Source organism: Triticum dicoccoides, chromosome 3B (assembly GCF_002162155.2).
Source record: "Triticum dicoccoides isolate Atlit2015 ecotype Zavitan chromosome 3B, WEW_v2.0, whole genome shotgun sequence".
NCBI classification, from domain to species: domain Eukaryota; kingdom Viridiplantae; phylum Streptophyta; class Magnoliopsida; order Poales; family Poaceae; genus Triticum; species Triticum dicoccoides.
The window spans coordinates 318,689,953-318,712,195 of record NC_041385.1 but is presented as its reverse complement, the minus strand read 5'-3'; positions in this window follow the sequence as shown (position 1 = coordinate 318,712,195).

The following is a 22,243-nucleotide window of genomic DNA, read 5'->3' as shown; positions in this document are numbered from 1 at the left end:
AAAGACAGTGAACATGGTATACCTGATGCAAGCGCGCGCTACGGGACGCTGGTGCCATAGAGCCAGCCGCCCCAAAATTCAGCCAATGGGAAGCCCGCCCGATCACTTCTAATCGCAAGGACCACCCAGCCAGTATCCTTCACGAAGGTCCGGCAGCTCTCATCCTCGATCCGATTATCGATGGGTTCCATCTCACGAAAGTCCTTATGGACAGCGGCAGTAGCCTTAATCTACTCTACCAAGACACTATCCGCAAAATGGGCATCAATCCTTCAAGAATCAGGCCCACCACAACTACCTTCAAGGGAACAATATCCGGCGTAGAAACTCATTGCATGGGCTCGATTACACTGAAAGTCGTTTTTGGCTCGCCGAACAACTTTCGAAGTGAAGGCTTGACCTTCGATATTGTCCCGCTCCACAGTAGCTACCATGCACTGCTCGGGCGTACCGCCTTTGCTCGCTTTAATGCGGTCCCACATTACACCTATCTCCAACTTAAGATGCCCACTCCACGCGGCACCATCATGATAAATGGAAATACGGAATGCTCCCTCCGTACAGAGGAGCATACTATGGCTACTGCGGCTGAAATACCAAGCGAACTTATCAAGTCGCACATTTCGTCGGCCATCAAGCCACCGGTCTCCATTAGATAGGACCAATCAATCTCAGAGCTAAATTAGCAGTTTGGCCTCCGCCGTCCTCCCCATATAAGCCGCGAAGTCTGTCCTGCGCACATAATTATACACTCAAAATACCCTGGTCACCAGTGGAGGCACAATGCGGACAGACCTATAACACCGTCCGCACTCTCATATTCTTTTTCTTTTTCTAACCATTTTTTATCTTTTACCGCATGTGATGATACTTGCTTAGAAATCCTTTAACCAAGGCAAGGCGGCGTAGACATGCAACAGGAGGTCCAAACGTTTTTGTCGACCGCACTCTTTATTTTAAACCTGTAAAGTGCCCTTTTTCTCTGCTTTCTACCCTCCGCATATATGCCAGGGGCTCAATATGGCAACATATGAGCTGCTGACAAGTCCGAACAGCCTTATAGCACACTTCGGCGTCACGAGTTTGGCCTTATATGCATCAGCTCCAAATCATATCTTTGGTCAATAGTTGGGTTGCCCGGCTCCTCTTCTTACTACCTTACGTTCCGCTCTATCGGCTAGGGTAGTAAAGGGAGAACTATTGTGATTGTGTCCTGGTTCGTCCGGATGAGCACCTCAGTAGAGAAAGCTGAAAACTGACTGTCATGATGCGGCGAGAGCTGGTCAACCACTCGATGACTCACCGAAATCATCGCAATTCCTTCCGTATTACATGAAGGACCGTTCTTCTGGTCATGTATGTCAACGCATCGTATTCGGATAACCGCGTACATACCAGGGGCTATATCGTAGACCCATCGTCAAACTCCTATGGCTAAGTGAAAGTGTTAAAGCCCTATAGTCCAATTGCCTGGTTCGACGCATTAACACCTCCTTAATGGACCAAGACGTTGGGTCAGGAGTGATCAAGTGCTTTTTCGAACACCCCCGCGTTATATGCGAGGGAGCAGAAGCCGACGACTGGCAAACTTTCAGATTATACAAAAAACGGCCGCACAGGAGGCACCAAAAACTTTTTAGGCAACAACAACAACAACAACAACAAAGCCTTTAGTCCCAAACAAGTTGGGGTAGGCTAGAGGTGAAACCCATAAGATCTCGCAACCAACTCATGGCTCTGGCACATGGATAGCAAGCTTCCACGCACCCCTGTCCATAGCTAGCTCTTTGTCGATACTCCAATCCTTGAGGTCTCTCTTAAAGGACTCCTCCCATGTCAAATTCAGTCTACCCCGCCCTCTCTTGACATTCTCCGCACGCTTTAGCCATCCGCTATGCACTGGAGCTTCTGGAGGCCTGCGCTGAATATGCCCAAACCATCTCAAACGATGTTGGACAAGCTTCTCCTCAATTGGTGCTACCCAAACTCTATCTCGTATATCATCATTCCGACTCGATCCTTCCTCGTGTGGCCACACATCCATCTCAACATACGCATCTCCGCCACACCTAACTGTTGGACATGTCGCCTTTTAGTCGGCCAACACTCCACGCCATACAACATTGCGGGTCGAACTGTCGTCCTGTAGAACTTGCCTTTTAGCTTTTGTGGCACTCTCTTGTCACAGAGAATGCCAGAAGCTTGGCGCCACTTCATCCATCCAGCTATGATTCGATGGTTCACATCTTCATCAATACCCCCATCCTCCTGCAACATTGACCCCAAATACCGAAAGGTGTCCTTCCGAGGTACCACCTGGCCATCAAGGCTAACCTCCTCCTCCTCACACCTAGTAGTATTGAAACCGCACATCATGTACTCGGTTTTAGTTCTACTAAGACTAAACCCTTTCAATTCCAAGGTTTGTCTCCATAACTCTAACTTCCTATTTACCCCCGTCCGACTATCGACAACTAGCACCACATCATTCGCAAAGAGCATACACCATGGGATATCTCCTTGTATACCCCTTGTGACCTCATCCATCACCAATGCAAAAAGATAAGGGCTCAAAGCTGACCCCTGATGTAGTCCTATCTTAATCGGGAAGTCATCGGTGTCGACATCACTTGTTCAAACACTTGTCACAACATTATTGTACATGTCCTTGATGAGGGTAATGTACTTTGCTGGGACTTTGTGTTTCTCCAAGGCCCACCACATGCCATTTCGTAGTATCTTATCATAGGCCTTCTCCGAGTCAATGAACACCATATGCAAGTCCTTCTTTTGCTCCCTATATCTCTCCATAAGTTGTCGTACCAAGAAAATGGCTTCCATGGTCGACCTCCCAGGCATGAAACCAAACTGATTTTTGGTCACGCTTGTCATTCTTCTTAAGCGGTGCTCAATGACTCTCTCCCATAGCTTCATTGTATGGCTCATCAGCTTAATTCCACGGTAATTATTACAACTCTGAACATCCCCCTTGTTCTTGAAGATTGGTACTAATATACTCCGTCTCCATTCTTCTGGCATCTTGTTTGCCCAAAAAATGAGGTTGCAAAGCTTGGTTAGCCATACTATCGCTATGTCCCCGAGACCTTTCCACACCTCAATGGGGATACAATCAGGGCCCATCGCCTTGCCTCCTTTCATCCTTTTAAAAGCCTCCTTCACCTCAGACTCCTGGATGCACCGCACAAAACGCATGCTGGTCTCATCAAATGAGTCGTCCAGTTCAATGGTAGAACTCTCATTCTCCCCATTGAACAGCTTGTCGAAGTACTCCCGCCATCTATGCTTAACCTCTTCGTCCTTCACCAAGAGTTGGCCTGCTCCGTCCTTGATGCATTTGACTTGGCCAATATCCCTCGTCTTCCTCTCCCGGATCTTAGCCATCTTATAGATGTCCCTTTCACCTTCCTTCGTGCCTAACCGTTGGTAGAGGTCCTCATATGCCCGACCCCTTGCTTCACCAACAGCTCGCTTTGCGGCCTTCTTCACCATATTGTACTTCTCTATGTTGTCTGCACTCCTATCTAGGTATAGGCGTCTGAAGCAATCTTTCTTCTCTTTAATCGCCTTCTGGACATCATCATTCCACCACCAGGTATCCTTATCTTCGCTTCTCCTTCCCCTGGACACACCAAACTCCTCCGAGGCCACCTTACGAATGCAAGTCGCCATCTTCATCCACACATTGTCCGCATCCCCTCCTTCCTTCCAAGGGCCCTCCTTAATTACCCTCTCCTTGAACACCTGAGCTACCTCCCCCTTGAGCTTCCACCACTTCGTTCTAGCGACCTTGGCATGCTTATCCCGCTGGACACGAATCCGAAAGCGGAAGTCAGCAACCACCAGCTTATGTTGGGGTACAACACTCTCCCCAGGTATCACCTTACAGTCTAGGCACGCACGCCTATCTTCTCTTCTCGAGAGGATGAAATCAATATGGCTAGAGTGTTGGCCACTACTAAAAGTCACCAGATGTGATTCTCTCTTTCTAAAGAGGGTGTTAGCTACAATCATGTTGTAGGCTAGAGCAAAGCTTAAGACATCTTCTCCTTCTTCTTTCCTGATGCCATAGCCAAAGCCTCCATGCGCCCCTTCAAAACATGTGTTAGATGTACCCACGTGGCCATTGAGGTCTCCTCCTATGAAGAGCTTCTCACCAATCGGTACACTCCTAACCATGTATTCCAAGCCTTCCCAGAACTCCCTCTTGGTGTTCTCATTGTGGCCTACTTGCGGGGCATACGCGCTGATAACAATAAGAACCAAGTCTTCAACTACCAGCTTGACCAGGATAATCCGATCCCCACGTCTCCTGACGTCTACCACTCCATACTTGAGGCTCTTGTTGATCAAGATGCCTACGCCATTTCTGTTTGCAGCCGTCCCCATGTACCACAGCTTGAAGCCGGTATCCTCCACCTCCTTCGCCTTCTGTCCTCTCCATTTGGTTTCTTGGACGCAAAGGATATCAATACCTCTCCTCACTGCTGCATCAACTAGCTCCTGAAGCTTCCCTATCAGAGACCCTACGTTCCAGCTACCTAAGCGAATCCTCCTAGGCTCGGCTAGCTTCCTTACCCTTCGCACTCGTCGAGTCAAATGCGAAGACCCTTTCTCATTTTCCACTACATCCGGGGGCCGATGTAGCGCGCCACTAAGGATGCGACGACCCGATCCTCGCTCACTTGCCACCGTATCCGGATCAAGATACGGCGCGCCACTTGGGGGGTGACGGCCCGGCCCTTGCCCATTTTCCACCACACCCGGGTTCCGATGTGGCGCGTCGCTGAGAGGGTTACGCCCCAACAAAAATCTTTTGGGTTTCATCTCCATAAGAGTGGCTGAGTTTTTACGTTCGCTCGCCAAGCCTATCACAACCCTCCTCCTTTACCCGGGCTTGGGACCGGCTATGTTGAGACAACATAGGCGGAGTTACCAAAAACTTTTTAGGCAAAAGTATAAAAAACATAGCCTTAAATCTATCATAATATTGTTTTTACAATTTTGGTCCACTTCACTCGAACATAATATCTTTCGAGCACTAACCCTCTATCAAGCGGGCACCTTCTAGGCCATCCTCAAAATAATGCTCTGGCGTGTGATGGTCCTTGCCCTCGGGTGGACTTTTCGCTATAATATTGGTGGCCTTCATCTTCACCCAGTACGTCTTGATGCGGGCAAGGGCCATCCGTGCACCTTCTATGCATGTTGACCGCTTAACAGCGTTGATACGCGGCACCGCATCAACAAGTAACTTCACCAAACCAAAATAACTATTCGCAACTGGCTTAGTCGGCCACAGCCGAACCACGACGTCATTCATGGCAGATCCGGATATCCTGTGGAGCTCGGCCCACTGGGCCATCTGTTCATTCAGCAATGGCGGACGCTTTGGCACGCTGAATTGTGACCAGAAAAGCTTTTCCGTCGCATGTCCTTCTTGCGCATGGAAAAACTGCGTCGCATCGGAGACACTCTTCGGCAAGTCCAAAAATGTGTCTGGAGAACTCCACATTTGATTAAGCGGGGCATACTTCGGATCGCCGAATTTAGTTGGTAATAAGAAGGGCTTACCAGCCGCGATCTCCCCAGCTTGTCGGATCTCCTACCGAGCCGCTCTAGACCCGGACCATGCTTCCCTCGCCTTTTGTAAGGCCTTGTCAAGATCAGCTGCTCTGGTTTGGTTATCTTTCTCGAGCAATTCACATTGACTAGTGGCATCCTTTAGCTCAAGCGCCATAGTAGATATCCTCTCCTCGCACTGGCGCCGAGCAGCCTGTTCGGCCTTTAATTCAGTAGCTGCCTTTTCGGCAACCGCATTACTCATCCTGGCTTGCTCCTTGGCCTGGGCAAGCTCAGCCCGAAGGGTCTCAACCACGGCGGCACTATCTGCCTCAGTATGCAATTCTCAGCGTCATGCTCATATTATAGCACTTGCATATACTGACTGCCCCAAAGACATACCTTGCGCCTCGTGGAGCCGCTTGTTAATAAGCGTGATGTCATCATCTGCCACATCAAGTTTCTGCTTCAGATCTGCAATCTCTGTAGCTTGGGCAGTCGTCATGGATGTAATAGCCTGTGTTCCAATTAGTCAGATTATTTCCTGGGCATATCTTTCTGTTCCCTATGATCGCCTCCCTTTGGACAACAACCAAAGTCTCAGGGGCTACTATCTATACACAGGCGCATTTTGCGTCTATAACACAATTAAAATTATTACATTACATACCTCAAAGCCTCTTAGCAGGCTCATAAAGGCTTCATTTAATCCGGTTTTCATGGACAAAACCCTCTCAACCACCGTACCCATCAAGGTATGATGTTCCTCTGAGATAGACGCATGTCGCAATGTGTCCATCAATGTATCCGGCGCCTCCGGATCCGGAGCAAATTGCACCGTCCCTTGGAAATCAGATAATCTGGGGCCTTTATTGTTGGTCCCCATAGGGGCCGCACACCATGGACGCTGGAAGACCGAAGTGTCACCTTCGGGCCCGGTCTTCACTGTCCCTCGCACTGCTTGTTGATCAGGAGAGATCCTCCGGGACGACACCTCGGCGTCGTCTGCCTTATCGGGTGGGGAGATCTATGGAGGCGTCTCACTCTCTATCATCTCCTAAAGAAGATCCCCCGAGGCGGAGGACTGTTGAGGAAGGCTACATGCCGGACTACAAACATATATTTTAAAAATGTTACCCTTGCAACCAGGAAAGAACGGGATATGTTTAAAACACCCTTGTTCACTTACGATTCAGCTAAGGGCCTATCTTTATGAAGGGACTGCGTGTCAACGTCACCTCCCGAACCAGAACCCCCTGACAGGGATATCTTCCCTCGCTTAGAAGCCTTTATCTTCAACTCTTCGGAGGCGATCCACTTCTTCCCATGGGGAGAAGGGATGTCAGTTTCTCCTTCCCTTTCATCTTCAGAAGAGGGAGTTCCAACCACCCCCGACGAGGTGCCTGGCGTACCTCTAGAATGGGGGCCACCCTGGGCCTTTTTGCTCTCCTCCTTGTCTTCCTCTGCCGGCACTTGATATGGCGCCAGAGCCAGCATCCTTGTTAACACCGGATCAGCTGAGTCTTCGGAAGAGGGGCCGAACACCTAATCCTCTCCGCTTTCTTTATCCATCCCTGGCCGAGTATGGTTTTCTCAGTATATTGTTATGAGAAATTTAACTAAGTTGTGATCGGGAGTTGGGTGCTTACCGAGGTATCTCGATGGTTGCAGTCAAGGCTGATCTCCTCTGTAGTATCCGGCCACTGTTTCCGTTTCTCGAAGAATAATTTCCACATTCCTTTGAGCGTCGTGCCGGAGAAGTGCTGAAGGGTTTGTGGTCCTTCCGGATTAAACTCCCACATGCAGAGAGGCCGTCGCTGGCACGATAGGACCCGACGGACTAACATTACTTGGATTACGTCGATGAGACCGGTGTCCTTTTCAATGTGTCTCCGAATGCGGCTTTGCAGCGTCTGCAGTTCATCAATGGATCCCTAGTCTAGCCCCTTATTAATCCATGATGCAAGCTGTAACGGAGGGCCAGATCAGAACGCAGGTGTAGCTGCCCACCTAGTACCATGGGGTTCAGTGATGTAAAACCACTCCCGCTCGCACAGGTCAGAAGTTTCTATGAAGGAGCCCTTTGGCCAGGTAGTATTGGCGAGTTTTCTCACCATAGCACCGCCGCACTCCGCATGTTTCCCGTCGACTACCTTCGGCTTCACATTGAAGGTCTTGAGCCATAAGCCAAAGTGTGGGGGAATACGAAGGAAGGCCTCGCACGTGATAATGAACGCCGAGACGTGAAGAAAGGAGTCTGGAGCTAGACCGTGAAAATCTAGCCCATAATAAAACATGAGCCCTCAAACGAAGGGATGAAGAGCGAACCCTAGCCCTCAGAGGAAGTGGGAGATGAATACGACTCTCTCGCCGGATCTAGGGGTAGGAATAACCTGCCCTTGAGCAGGAAGCCTATGGAGTATTTCCGCGGTCAGGTATCCTGCCTCCCGGAGCTTCGCGATATCTTCTTCTGTGACGGAGGAAGCCACCCACCGGCCTTGAGGGCTGGGTACGGACATGATTGGTAAGCGCAAAGTGATTAACTTGAACCTTGGGTGTTGGAGCTCGAGGTGGGAGAGGTTGAGTGAAGGGTTGGCGTAAAGGAGAAAATACGGGTCTTATCCCCTTTATAAAGGCGATGAATATCAAACGCCCCCTCCTAGGCCTTAAAACCTGCCTATTCCCAAGGAATCATGACAACAGAATGGTTGGGTTACCCACGCCCGTCTTGATGAGAATCCCCAATAAGGGGACACGATCTCTGCTTTGACAAGACGTGCCAGTGAAACTGCATCTCAAAATATGGAGTGCCAGGCTAAAAACGGTTCGAAATAATGGTCGGGCGGTGACGTGATGTCACGCTATGAAAAGTTGTCAGCGGATTGGACTCGTGAAAAATTATACTCTCTGGGTTGGTTTCTGGTATTTGTTTTGTAGATCTGGACGCATTTCTTGTGTTCAAAGACTATTTTGGAGTATTCGGAGAAGGAACCCGCCTTGCAATGTCGAAGACAATCTGCGCGCTGGACGCCTCGTCATTGACGCCTAGTTCAGGGGCTACTGAGGGAGTCCTGGATTAAGGGGTCCTCGAGCGTCTGTCCTATTGACATGGGCGAGACTAATGGGCTGTGATAACCCACAAGTGTAGGGGATCGCAACAGCTTTTGAGGGTAAAGTATTCAACCCAAATTTATTGATTCGACACAAGGGGAGCCAAAGAATATTCTTGAGTATTAGCAGTTGAGTTATCAATTCAACCACACCTGGATAACTTAGTATCTGCAACAAAGTATTTAGTAGCAAAAGTGGTATGATAATAATGGTAACGGTAGCAAAAGTAAAGATAAATGTTTTTGGTTTTTTTTTGTAGTTGTAACAGTAGCAACGGAAAAGTAAATAAGCGAAGAACAATATATGAAAAGCTCGTAGGCAATGGATCAGTGATGGATAATTATGCCGGATGCGATTCCTCATGTAAGAGTTATAACATAGGGTGATATAGAACTAGCTCCAATTCATCAATGTAATGTTGGCATGTATTCCGTAAATAGTCATACGTGCTTATGGAAAAGAACTTGCATGACATCTTTTGTCCTACCCTCCCGTTGCAGCGGGGTCCTAGCAAAAACTAAGGGATATTAAGGTCTCCTTTTAATAGAGAACCGGAACAAAGAATTAGCACATAGTGAATACATGAACTCCTCAAACTATGGTCATCATCGAGAAGTATCCCGATTATTGTCACTTCGGGGTCGTCGGATCATAACACATAATAGGTGACTATAGACTTGCAAGATAGGATCAAGAACACAAATATATTCATGAAAACATACTAGGTTCAGATCTAAAATCATGGCACTCGGGCCCTAGTGACAAGCATTAAGCATAGCAAAGTCATAGCAACATCAATCTCAGAACATAGTGGATACTAGGGATCAAACCCTAACAAAACTAACTTGACTACATGGTAAATCTCATCCAACCCATCACCGTCCAGCAAGCCTACGATGGAATTACTCATGCACGGCGGTGAGCATCATGAAATTGGTGATGGAGGATGGTTGATGATGACGACGGCGATGAATCCCCCTCTCCGGAGCCTCGAACGGACTCCAGATCAGCCCTCCCGAGAGAGATTAGGGTTTGGCGGTGGCTCCGTGTCGTAAAACACGATGAAACTTTCTCTCTGATTTTTTTCTCCCCGAACGTGAATATATGGAGTTGGAGTTGAGGTCGGTGGAGGTCCAGGGGGCCCACGAGATAGGGGGCGCGCCCTACAGGGGGGTTGTCTCCTGGACAGGACCTGGGCTCCCTGGTCTTGATTCGTTCGCCAAAAATTCTTATTAATTCCAAAAAGTACCTCCGTGGATTTTCAGGACATTCCGAGAACTTTTCTTTTTTACACATAAAATACATCATGGCAGTTCTGCTGAAAACAGCGTCAGTCCGGGTTAGTTTCATTCAAATCATGCAAGTTAGAGTCCAAAACAAGGGCAAAAGTGTTTGGAGAAGTAGATACGTTGGAGACGTATCAACTCCCCCAAGCTTAAACCTTTGCTTGTCCTCAAGCAATTCAGTTGATAAACTGAAAGTGATAAAGAAAAACTTTTACAAACTATGTTTTCTCTTGTTGTTGTAAACATGAAAAGCCAGCATCAAAGTTTCAACAAATATTATGAACTAACCATACTCACAATAACACTTAGGTCTCACAATTACTCATATCAATAACATAATCAGCTAGCGAGCCATAATAATAAAACTCGGATGACAACACTTTCTCAAAATAATCATAACATGATATAACAAAATGGTATCCAGCTAGACCTTTCTGAGACCGCAAAACATAAATGCAGAGCACCTTTAAAGATCAAGGACTGACTGAACATTGTAATTCATGGTAAAAATGATCCAGCAAGTCATACCCAATATAAACCAATAGTAATGAATGCAAATGACAGTGTGCTCTCCAGCGGGTGCTTTTTAATAAGAAGGGTGATGACTCAACATAAAATTAAATAGATGGGCCCTTCATAGAGGGAAGCAGGTATTTGTAGAGGTGCCAGAGCTCGATTTTAAAATAGAGATTGAATAACATTTTGAGCGGCATACTTTTGTTGTCAACGCAACAACTATGAGATGGCTGTATCTTCCATACTACATGCATTATAGGCAGTTCCCAAACAGAATGGTAAAGGTTTATACTCCCCCAACCACCAACAAGCATCAATCCATGGCTTGCTCGAAACAACGAGTGCCTCCAAATAACAACAGCCCTGGGGGAGTTTTGTTTAATTATTTTGATTTGCTTTGATCTTTTTGGATCATGGGACTGGGCATCCCGGTTACTGGCCCTTTCTCGTGAATGAGGAGCGGAGTCCACTCCTCTTGAGAATAACCCACCTAGCATGGAAGATATAGGCAGCCCTAGTTGTAACATGAGCTGCTCTAGCATACAAAACAGAATTTCATTTGAAGGTTTGGAGTTTGGCACATACAAATTTACTTGGAATGGCAGGTAAATACCGCAAATAGTAAGGTATGGTGGACTCATATGGAACAACTTTGGGGTTTATGGAGTTTGGATGCACAAGCTGTATTCCCTCTTAGTACAGGTGAACGCTAGCAAAAGACTGGGAAGCGACCAACTGAGAGAGCGACAACAGTCGTAAGCATGCATTAAAATTAATTTACACCGAGTACAAGCATGAGTAGGATATAATCTACCATGAACATAAATATCATGAAGGCTATGTTGATTTGATTCAACTACATGTGTGAACATGTGCCAAGTCGAGTCACTCAATTCATTCAAAGGAGGATACCATCCCACCATATCACATCATAATCATTCTAATAGCATGTTGGCACGCAAGGTAAACCATTATAACTCATAGCTAATCAAGCATGGCACAAGCAACTATAATCTCTAAATGTCATTGCAAATATGTTTACTTTTTAATAGCTGACTCAGAAATGATGAATTCATCGTATTTACAAAAACAAGAGAGGTCGAGTTCATACCAGCTTTTCTCATCCCAATAAGTCCATCATATATCGTCATTATTGCCTTTCACTCGCACGACCGAACGATGTGTACAATAATAAGAGTGCACGTGCATTGGACTAAGCTGGAATCTGCAAGCATTCAACTCAAGACAGAAGACAGGGCAATATGGGCTCTAAGTTAAATAAACAATCATGCATATAAGAGCCACTAAACATTTTCAATATGGTCTTCTCGACCCCCAAAGGAAAGAAAAGGAAATAAAACTATTTACACGGTAAAGCTCCCAACAAGTAAAAAAGAAGAAAAAGAAATCTTTTGGGTTTTCATTTTAATTTCTACTACAAGCATGAAAATTAAACTAACTAATTTTTTTTGGTTTTTCTTAAAGTTTATCGAACACACAAGAAGAAGACTAGAAAAAGAAATTTAAACTAGTATGGATAATACAATGAGAGAGTATGAGCACCGACAACTAGTATGTGAACATGAATGTAAAGTCAGTGAGAAATACGTACTCCCCCAAGCTTAGGCTTTTGGCCTAAGTTGGTCTAATACCAAGGACCGCCTGGCTGATATCCCTAAGTGAAACTGGGGTTGTACTGAGATGCAGCGGCAACCGCCTCCTGTGCAGCAGCGTGTTGGCGAGCTGCCTCCATTCCCCTCTCATATTCAGCTGCTTCCTCCCTGGTGACAACATATCTTCCTTTTGCCTGATAATCAAAAAGGTGGGGAGTAGGAAGAGTAACAGGGACGACGTTGTGTCTATCATAGATTAGTCGATAATGGAGGAATTGTTCATTCCTGTCAAGAAAATGATGATTGAACATAGCTTCTTTATCCAAATAAATAGGAGGTAAAATCATATCCCCTCTTGTGGGGCTATATTAAGAAAATTAGCCACACGGGTTGCATAAATTCCTCCAAATAGATCTCCCTTTCTACTATTATTTTGCAACCTACGTGCAACTATTGCCCCCCAAGTTATAAGCTTTATAACCTGACACAGCACTCTTGAGGACACAAAGATCAGGGACACACATGTGACATGCTTCGTCCTTACCGTTAATGCATCTACCAATAAAGAGAGCAAAATAATGTATAGCAGGAAAATGAATGCTCCCTATGGTAGCTTGTGCTATGTCCCTAGATTCTCCCACAGTAATACTAGCAAAAAAATCTCTAAATTCAGATTTGCGAGGATCATTAATATTACCCCACTGCGGGAGTTTACAATCAGTTGTGAAATCCTCTAAATCCATGGTATTAGATGTATCATAAATATCAAACATGACACTAGGAGAATTACGCCACAGATATACTGGAACCTCCGCACAAAGGAATCAGTCAATTGATAGTAATGAGGACACTTATCTTGTAAGAAGTCCTACGGCTCAGCATTACGCACATACGCGTCAAATTCCTCCTTGAAGCCTGCTTCGACCATAAAATCATCGGATGGCCACTCACAAGCTCGTACATCCGCGTCCCTCGGCAATTCAACATCTTGCTCACGTATAGAAATTCTTGGCCCTTTCTTTGCCGAGGAACCACCTTGGTACATTCTTCTAAGCATAATTCTTTTTCTGAAAATTTCTGAAATTTTAGTAACTTCAAAATAAAAGTGAATAAAACTAAACAAGATTGGTAGCAACTACTCCTACAAGTGCCTAGAGCCTATATCATGCATTGGAATTGCTTGGGACCTAAAAATTTTAACATGCAAGCTCAAGAACATGGTCACCTATGCAGCAAAAATTTGCAATGAATAAAACACTAGAACAAAAACTAATTGGACCAATGGAGGAGTCACATACCAAGCAACAATCTCCCAAAGCAGTTTTGTAAATGGAGCTTTGAGCAAGGAGATCGAAAATCGCACCAAAACAAGCTAGAACTCGTGCTTGAGCTGGATGGTTTTTTTGGGGTAGAAGATGAAGTGTGTGGGTGCTGGCATAAGTGGAGGGGGGCCACCAGGGGCCCATGTGATAGGGGGGCGTGCCCTATAGGGGGGCACGCCATCCACTCTCGTGGCCTCGTGCTTGCCCCTCCTGCAGTGTTTTTAGTGCCTAAAATCCTTAAATATTCCAGAAAAAATCATACTAAATTTGCAGGGCCTTTGGAGCACTTTTATTTTTGGACTATTTTTTATTGCACGGATAATTCAGAAAACAGACGGATAATACTATTTTTGCTTTATTTATTCTAAATAACGGAAAGTAAAAAGAGGGTACAGAAGGTTGTGCCTTCTAGTTTCATCCATCTTGTGATCATCAAAATGAATCCACTAACAAGGTTGATCAAGTCTTGTTAACAAACTCATTCCGAATAACACGGAACCGAAGAAATTTCGAATAACACTAAGTTACCTCAACGGGGATATGAAAATCCCCAACAATAAGAATATCATACTTTTTCTTGACAGTAGGGAGAGGAAATTCAAAACCTCCAATAATAATAGTTGGAATTTTCCCAATAGAATTGATGCTATGAACTTGAGATTGTTTCCTCGGAAAGTGTACCGTATGCTCATTACCATTAACATGAAAAGTGACATTGCCTTTGTTGCAATCAATAACAGCCCATGCAGTATTAAGAAAAGGTCTACCAAGAATAATAGACATACTATCGTCCTTGGGAATATCAAGAATAACAAAGTCCGTTAAGATAGTGACATTTGCAACCATAACAGGCACATCCTCACAAATACCGACAGGTATAGCAGTTGATTTATCAGCCATTTGCAAAGATATTTCAGTAGGTGTCAACTTATTCAATTCAAGTCTACGATATAAAGAGAGTGGCATAACACTAACACCGGCTCCAAGATCACATAAAGCAGTTCTAACGTAATTTCCTTTAATGGAGCATGGTATAGTTGGCACACCCGGATCTCCAAGTTTCTTTGGTATTCCACCCTTAAAAGTGTAATTAGCAAGCATGGTGGAAATTTCAGCTTCCGGTATCTTTCTTTTGTTTGTTATGATATCCTTCATATACTTAGCATAAGGATTTACTTTTAGCATATCAGTTAAGCGCATACGTAAGAAAATAGGTCTAATCATTTCAGCAAAGCGCTCAAAATCCTCATCATCCTTTGACTCGGATGGTTTAGGGGGAAAGGGCATGGGTTTCTGAACCCATGGTTCTCTTTCTCTACCATGCTTCCTAGCAACAAAATCTCTCTTATCATAATATTGATTCTTTGATTGTGGGTTATCAAGATCAAGAGCAGGTTCAATCTCTATATCATTGTTTTTGCTAGGTTGAGCATCAACATGAACATTATCATTAACATTATCACTAGGTTCATGTTCATCATCTGACTGTGTTTCAGCATCAGAAACAGAAATATCATTGGAATTCTCAGGTGTGTCTACAATAGGTTCACTAGAAGCATGCAAAGTTCTATCATTTTTCCTTTTCTTCTTTTTAGAAGAACTAGGTGCCTCTAAATTATTTCTCTGAGAATCTTGCTCGATTCTCTTAGGGTGGCCTTCAGGATACAAAGGTTCCTGAGTCATTCTACCAGTTCTAGTAGCCACTCTAACAACAATGTCATTTTTATTATTTAATTCATCAAGCAAATCATTTTGAGCTTTGAGTACTTGCTCAGCTTGAGTAGCAACCATAGAAGCATATTTGCTAATGAGTTTGAGTTCATCTTTAACTCTAGCTATATTATCGCCTACGTGTCCTATCTCGAAAGCATTATTCTTTAACTCTCTACCAACATAAGCATTGAAACTTTCTTGTCTAGCCATAAAGTCATCGAATTCATCTAAGCATGGGCTATGAAATTTAGTAGAGGGGATTTCAACTTTATCATATCTATAGAGAGAATTTACCTTTACTACCTGTGTCGGGTTATCAAGACAATATGGTTCCTCAACAGGCGGTATATTAAGACCGTGTATTTCTTCAATAGGTGGTAAATTCTTAACATCTTCAGCTTTAATACCTTTTTCTTTCATTGATTTATTTGCCTCTTGCATATCTTCAGGGCTGAGAAATAAACACCTCTCTTCTTCGGAGTGGGTTTAGGAATAGGCTCAGGAGTTGGCTCAATTGGTTCAGGAATTACTTCAGGAATTGGCTCATGAAGAGTCCAATTATTTTCATAAGTCAACATATTATTCAATAGTATTTCAGCTTCGTCGAGTGTTCTTTCCCTAAAAACACAACCAACACAACTATCCAAGTAGTCCTTGGAAGCATTGGTTAGTCCATTATAAAAGATATCAAGTATTTCATTTTTCTTAAGAGGATGATCAGGCAAAGCATCAAGTAACTGGAGAAGCCTCCCCCAAGCTTGTGGGATACTCTCTTCTTTGATTTGAACAAAATTATATATTTCCCGCAAGGCAGCTTGTTTCTTATGAGCAGGGAAATATTTAGCAGAGAAGTAATAAATCATATCATGGGGATTACGCACACAACCAGGAGCAAGAGAATTATACCAAGTCTTAGCATCACCCTTTAATGAGAACGGAAATATCTTAAGGATATAAAAATAGCGAGACTTCTCATCACGAGGAAACAGGGTGGCTATATCATTCAACTTGGTAAGATGTGCCACAATAGTTTCAGATTCAAGGCCATAAAAAGGATCAGATTCAACTAAAGTAATAATCTCAGGATCAACAGAGAATTCATAATCCTTATCAGTAACACAGATAGGTGAAGTAGCAAAAGCAGGATCGGGTTTCATTCTAGCATTAAGAGACTGCTGCTTCCATTTAGCTAATAATTTCTTAAGATCATATCTATCATTGCAAGCAAAGATTTCCCTAGCAGCTTCTTCATTCATAACATAACCCTAATCAATGGGAGAACCTTCATCATCACTATCATCAATTGTCAGGACCCCGACTCAATGCCATATCGATCTAGCATGTAACACCTCATATCACTTTGCGGCCTCACGCACGGTATTCCCACGGGTGTCGCCCTACCTTTACCCGGGACCGTTTGCGCCTTTTGGCACACGTATATGACAGTGTCGCTAGCATCTATATGATAAGGAGCCCGGGCTGACATGGCTAGTCGTAAACCCAAAGTGCCACAAACTTACAGGGACAGGCATCCATGACCCAGCATCGAACGTGTCGGTCATCAGCGAGTGAATCCAGGCTGTAGCACTAGGCTAGCAGGACTCCGGTGAACCGGGTTGTAGCGGGCTAACAGGACTCCGGTATTCATCGCGTGACATTTCCCCGAAGGGACAGACACAGGAACGAAGAAGGACACATGCCGGCCAGCCTAAGTGTTCCGGAGCAGTAGCAAGCTACCATTGGAAACACTAGGAGACATTTCCCGGTAAGAGAGGCTACTAAGGATAAACAACTAGATAGTCAGATCCCACACATACCAAGCATTTCAATAACATACACACAATATGCTCGATATGTGCAAACACAACATGGCATCACAAGATGACTCTATGACTCAAGTATTTATTCATTAGGCTCCGAGGAGCGAGATATTACAAACATAGGTCTCATGACCCAACATTCAGAGCATACAAGTCAAAGCACAAGCGGAAGCTATCATGTCTGAGTACAGACAACTATAAATGAAAAAGGCTGAAAAGCCTGACTATCTACCAGATACTGCCGAGGGCACAAGATCGTAGCTGAGGTAACAAGCTAAACGTCGAAGTCCAAGCGGAACTACTAGTGAGACTGAAGTCTCTCTGCAAAAACATAAAATAGGCAAACGTGAGTACAAATGTACCCAGCAAGACTTACATCAGAACTAACTACATATGCATCATTATCAACAAAGGGATGGTGGGGTTTAACTGCAGCAAGCCAGCTTTGACTCGGTGGCTATCCTGAACTACGACTGCAATGTAACTCTTTGAGGTGGCGCACACGAGTCCACATATTCACCATATCAATACACCACTATGGATCCGCTCCCGTCTCCCTACGAGAACGCCATCCATAGCACTCACGTTTATCTTGCGTATTTTAGAGTGTCCACTTTCACTTGTCTATGAACTGATATAAGCAACCCAGAAGTCCTTTACCGCGGACACGGCTATTCGAATAGATGATGTTAACCCTGCAGGGGTGTACTTCTTCATACATGTTTCCACCACTTAGCGTTTGCACACGACATGTGCTCGGCAGACTTCAAGCGAAAGCCGACGCGGGTGTAGACCACGACCTACCTAAACACTCAAGGCTCTAGTCCAGCTTTATCGCCTATTCGGGTTCCATCCATGAGGAGATCCGGCCGAAGTTTCGCTCACAGCCCCAAACGATGTGAACAGGGTTCCCGAGATACCAAACGGGCATCCGGTACACCGTGCCACGTACCTACCGCATCACAGCCCACCCCTACAGTCAGTGCTGTCCACGGCCTCCAGTAAGCTACAAACACCAGAAACTACTTGCAACTCCTGGACAGAGGACTAGGGTGAATAAGAAGTCGAGCGGGGTCATATTTCAGGGCCCAATGCATGGTAGTAGCTGAATCATGGATCACAAACACAGAACTCAGTTCCTGAGGACGGCTGCAATGAGACAACCCACCATGTACTCCTACATGGCCTCTCACCGCTACCTTTACCAAATCGTGTTCACACACTTAGCTCACACACAGTAGGACATGTTCACACACCTCTAATTCATCCCCGATGAATCAGACCTAACTCAACTCTAAGCAGTAGCAGGCATGACAAACAAACATGAATGAGTAGGCACAACAGGGCTCAAACAACTCCTACTCATGCTAGTGGGTTTCATCTATTTACTGTGGCAATGACAGGTCATGCAGAGGATAAAGGGGTTCAACTACCGCATCATGTAACAGTTGAATCGGTGTTGTCCTAATGCAGTAAAAGAGAGCAGGAGCGAGAGAGTGGGATTGTATCGGAATGAACAAGGGGGTTTTGCTTGCCTGGCACTTCTGAAGATAACATTGAGTCTTCATCAGTGTCAATGATCACATCATCGGTATCACGTCTATCGAGAGGGAACAAATACCGGCAACACAGAAGGGAACACAATCAATGCAATGCACAATATGATGCATGATCATGACATGGCAAAATGAATGTGTTTTGAGCTAATGCAACTAGCAACAGATTAAATGAAGTTGGTTTGAATACAAGATTCAAATTCAAACTCCATATGTGATTATTTAAATGCCCTTTAAACGTTTTGTCCAAAACAGAGGACAAACATTGTTTAAACATGCATGAAAATGGTACAGATGGATTCCTTGAATTTTTCTAATAATTTTTCATATATAAATTATTTAATTTGGAGTTACGGTTAATTTTCTATGATTTATTGAAGTTTTAGCTATTTTCTGAAATTCCTGAAATAATAATAAATCCAGAAATTATTTATGGCGTCAGCCCCACGTCACTGTGACGTCAGCAGGGTCGACTGGGCCGGCTCGGGTCAAACCTGACGTGTGGGGTCCACACGTCAGTGACACAGGGGCTAATCCCGCATTGACTCGGGCTTTGACCCGCTACGGGGCCCGCTGTCAGTGTCACAGGGTTAGTTAGCAGGGTCATTAGCCCCTAACGACGACGCCACGTCAGCACACCGGAGACCAGCCGACGGCGACCATAGAACACGGCGGGGCACGCCGGACTTGCGCTAGAGGCATCAGTTTGGCGCGCTGAGGGCACCAGGGGATGGCCCTTGCTCCCGCGCATCTAGAGGACCGAGTGGGAGGTCGTGGGGTCGCCGGAACTCATGCCGGCGATGAGCTTTGGCGGCGATGGTGTTCGGTGGTGCTCGGGCGCGTCGCTACGGTGTATCAGTGAGCAAATGGAGAGGCTGGGCAGCACCTGCTAGACATGGGGAGCACTAAGAGCAGCTCAGTGAGGCCAGGGGAGCACAGAGGCTATGCGTGCAGCAGCAATGGCGGACGGTGGCTTCGGTGCTCGTGGGGAACGGCGCTACGGCACGGAGGGGAGCATGCTGAGTTAGGGGAGAGGGTCAGTGACTCACGGCGATGACGAGGGGACGCTCGGCGAGGTCGGGGACGGTCCGGAGCCGGCGAATTTGACGAAGATGGCCGGCGGTCCCGAGGTTGAAGAAGGCATCGAGGGCGGTGTTGTGGCACGTCGGGGGCCTCGTGGCTCGTTGAGGAGGTAGAGGGAGGACCGGCGGAGCTTCCTGGGGCGTCGGTGAGCCGTGGGGTGGCCGGTAGCCACGGTGGCTCTCGTCGGTGGCGGCGGCTCCGTTCGGTCGCGGGAGGGGAAACAGAGGAGCGAGGGGGAGGGAGGTCCAGAGAGCGAGGGAGAAGTGAGAGGGGGTCGGGGCTGCGTGGCGTCGCGGGAGGGACCAGGGAAGGAGGAGGCAGCCAGGCAGGGAGGAGGTGGCCTCCTCGGCCGCGCGCGTGCGAGCACGCAGCTGCTCCCACTGGCAAGAGGAAGACGACAGGGGGGGGGAGTAGCGGTGGCGGGCTGGGCCGCGCTGGGCCGGTCCTGTTGGGCCACCAGGTGGGCTTCACAGGTAAGTCCTTCTCTCTTTTTTTTATTTACTGTTTTCTATTTTCTGTAGTTTGTTTTGATTTAGTTTAGCAACTAAATCATTTAAATAAATTCTGTAGATTTTTATGAGGCTTGCTAAAATATATACAAAGCCACTCACAAACTTCCAGAATTATTGGAGTCATATTTAATATATATTAAATATAAATCCAAAGCAAATAGTTATTGGATTAATTCAAATGACCAAAATAATTATCTGTGTGACTCCAAAAATATTGGTTTAAATTTTACCTCTTACCAATATTTCCATGGAATAACAGGAACATTTTCTTGGACACATTTGAGAAGATTTAATTGGTGGTTATTTTTAGAGGTTTCTGAGGCTTTGAAAATTCCTCAATTCAAATTTCATTTGAAATAAAACATGATGCTCACAAGAGGTCTAGCCTAGTGCATTACCAGAAGCTAGGGATGTGACAACTCACCCCCACTAAACAAGAATCTCGTCTCGAGATTCAAGCGTAGGGTAGGATGAAGGGGAAACGCAAACTAGTACAATCTTCACGATCCAGGTTGCACTTCAAATGAACGTTGAGTTGAACACCATCTTTGTCTTGTCGTCTTGCTCTGAGAAATCCTGCCAACATGACATGGAGAGAAGAAGGAGACTCTAGAAGGGTCGATCTTCTCGAAGATCGAACAACTCACGGAATGAGACATAGGACCATCTCTCGGGTTGAGACACGAAATACACATCAAGAGGGGTGGAAAGAAACGGATGACGAAGGTTCACTAGGTAGACAACAATTCCACACCTAAGAAGGTGGTAAACGATTGTCAACGTAGCGAGGAGTTGAGTTGCCATGATACCACGACGAAACATCCTGGAGGAGGGTGATTCGTAGATTATTACCTTAAGTGGCAAAAAGAATTACTTTTGATTCAGAGATCATTGAAACTCTTTAAACCAGCCTAAGACAATTCTCGAGCGATCGTTTGGAGGGGGTCGGTAGAATGGCATACTCGGACTTGGATGATGTGGATTACCTTGTTGAAGACAACGTAATGGATGAATTTGCTTATCACCGGAAATGGAAGAGACCCATGGTAGAATGGCACATTGGCGGTGCAAGCTAGGAACAAAATGCAAATGCTAGAAATGATTCTGGTAACTGGGGAAGAACCCAACAATAAAGAGTGAATTCACTGTTGGAGTGGTTATAGCATAACCGACGAGACTAGGAGCAATCCCGGTTAGTGCCGGCGATAATACCTAGCGCTTGTGCGTGCTCTCAAGAACTTGAGCAATTCCATAATCATCAAGGTTTTACCAACATCCGTGTCAAGGGTCCGGTAACACAACTTACTACCATGATGAATGGTGATGGAGGATGCAGATGCAAAGGAAGATAACACCTTCTCAGATTTCACCCTTGGCAGGGCCAAGGAAATAAAATCTGGATGATCGACCGAGAGACATTTAGCACTCCGCTTCTAATGTTCTCCTTGACGTGCTAGTGTATCCCATTCATAGATATGGTTTGATAACTAGAACATCAAGTAAAAGGTCGGACTTCGGGAACACAAAAATCCATAGGGGCAACTAGGAAGTAAACCCTACGAAATCCTTATGGGGAGGTGGCCAACTTCATCAATCAAGATATTATAATAACAGGTCTTCCGGCTGGGTGTGTTGGCCACGACATCCACTTTACCGGTTATCGCGCGACCAATATTATAATTCTTGGGAAATATTCCAACCATCATATCTGCCTGAGATTCAGATCTGGTTGGTGTCAGGATATTCCAGACTCATCGAGTCTAGGAAGAAAAACGGAAGTTTGCAACACAAATCGATGAGATGACGTTGCGGGATTCTCGGGAGATGAACTACGATAGCAAGCTCCAAAACATGAGCTGGTTCTGCTACAAACATGTGAACACGTTGTCCAAGACAAGCAGGACCACAAAGTAGTCTTATAATAAAACACTACCGAGTTCAGGAGGGGGAACCATCAATGAGGGTATCGAAGTCCTTACATAAGTCCGGATTAGCTCTTATGAAGGAACTCCTTCTCCTTGAACAAATCAATCAGTGGCTTGGTGTGCTAGGGATACATATAGATTGAAGGTTGCAAGTCTTCAAACCACAGCATTCTTCGCACGTGTGCATGACTGATTTGGAATGATTC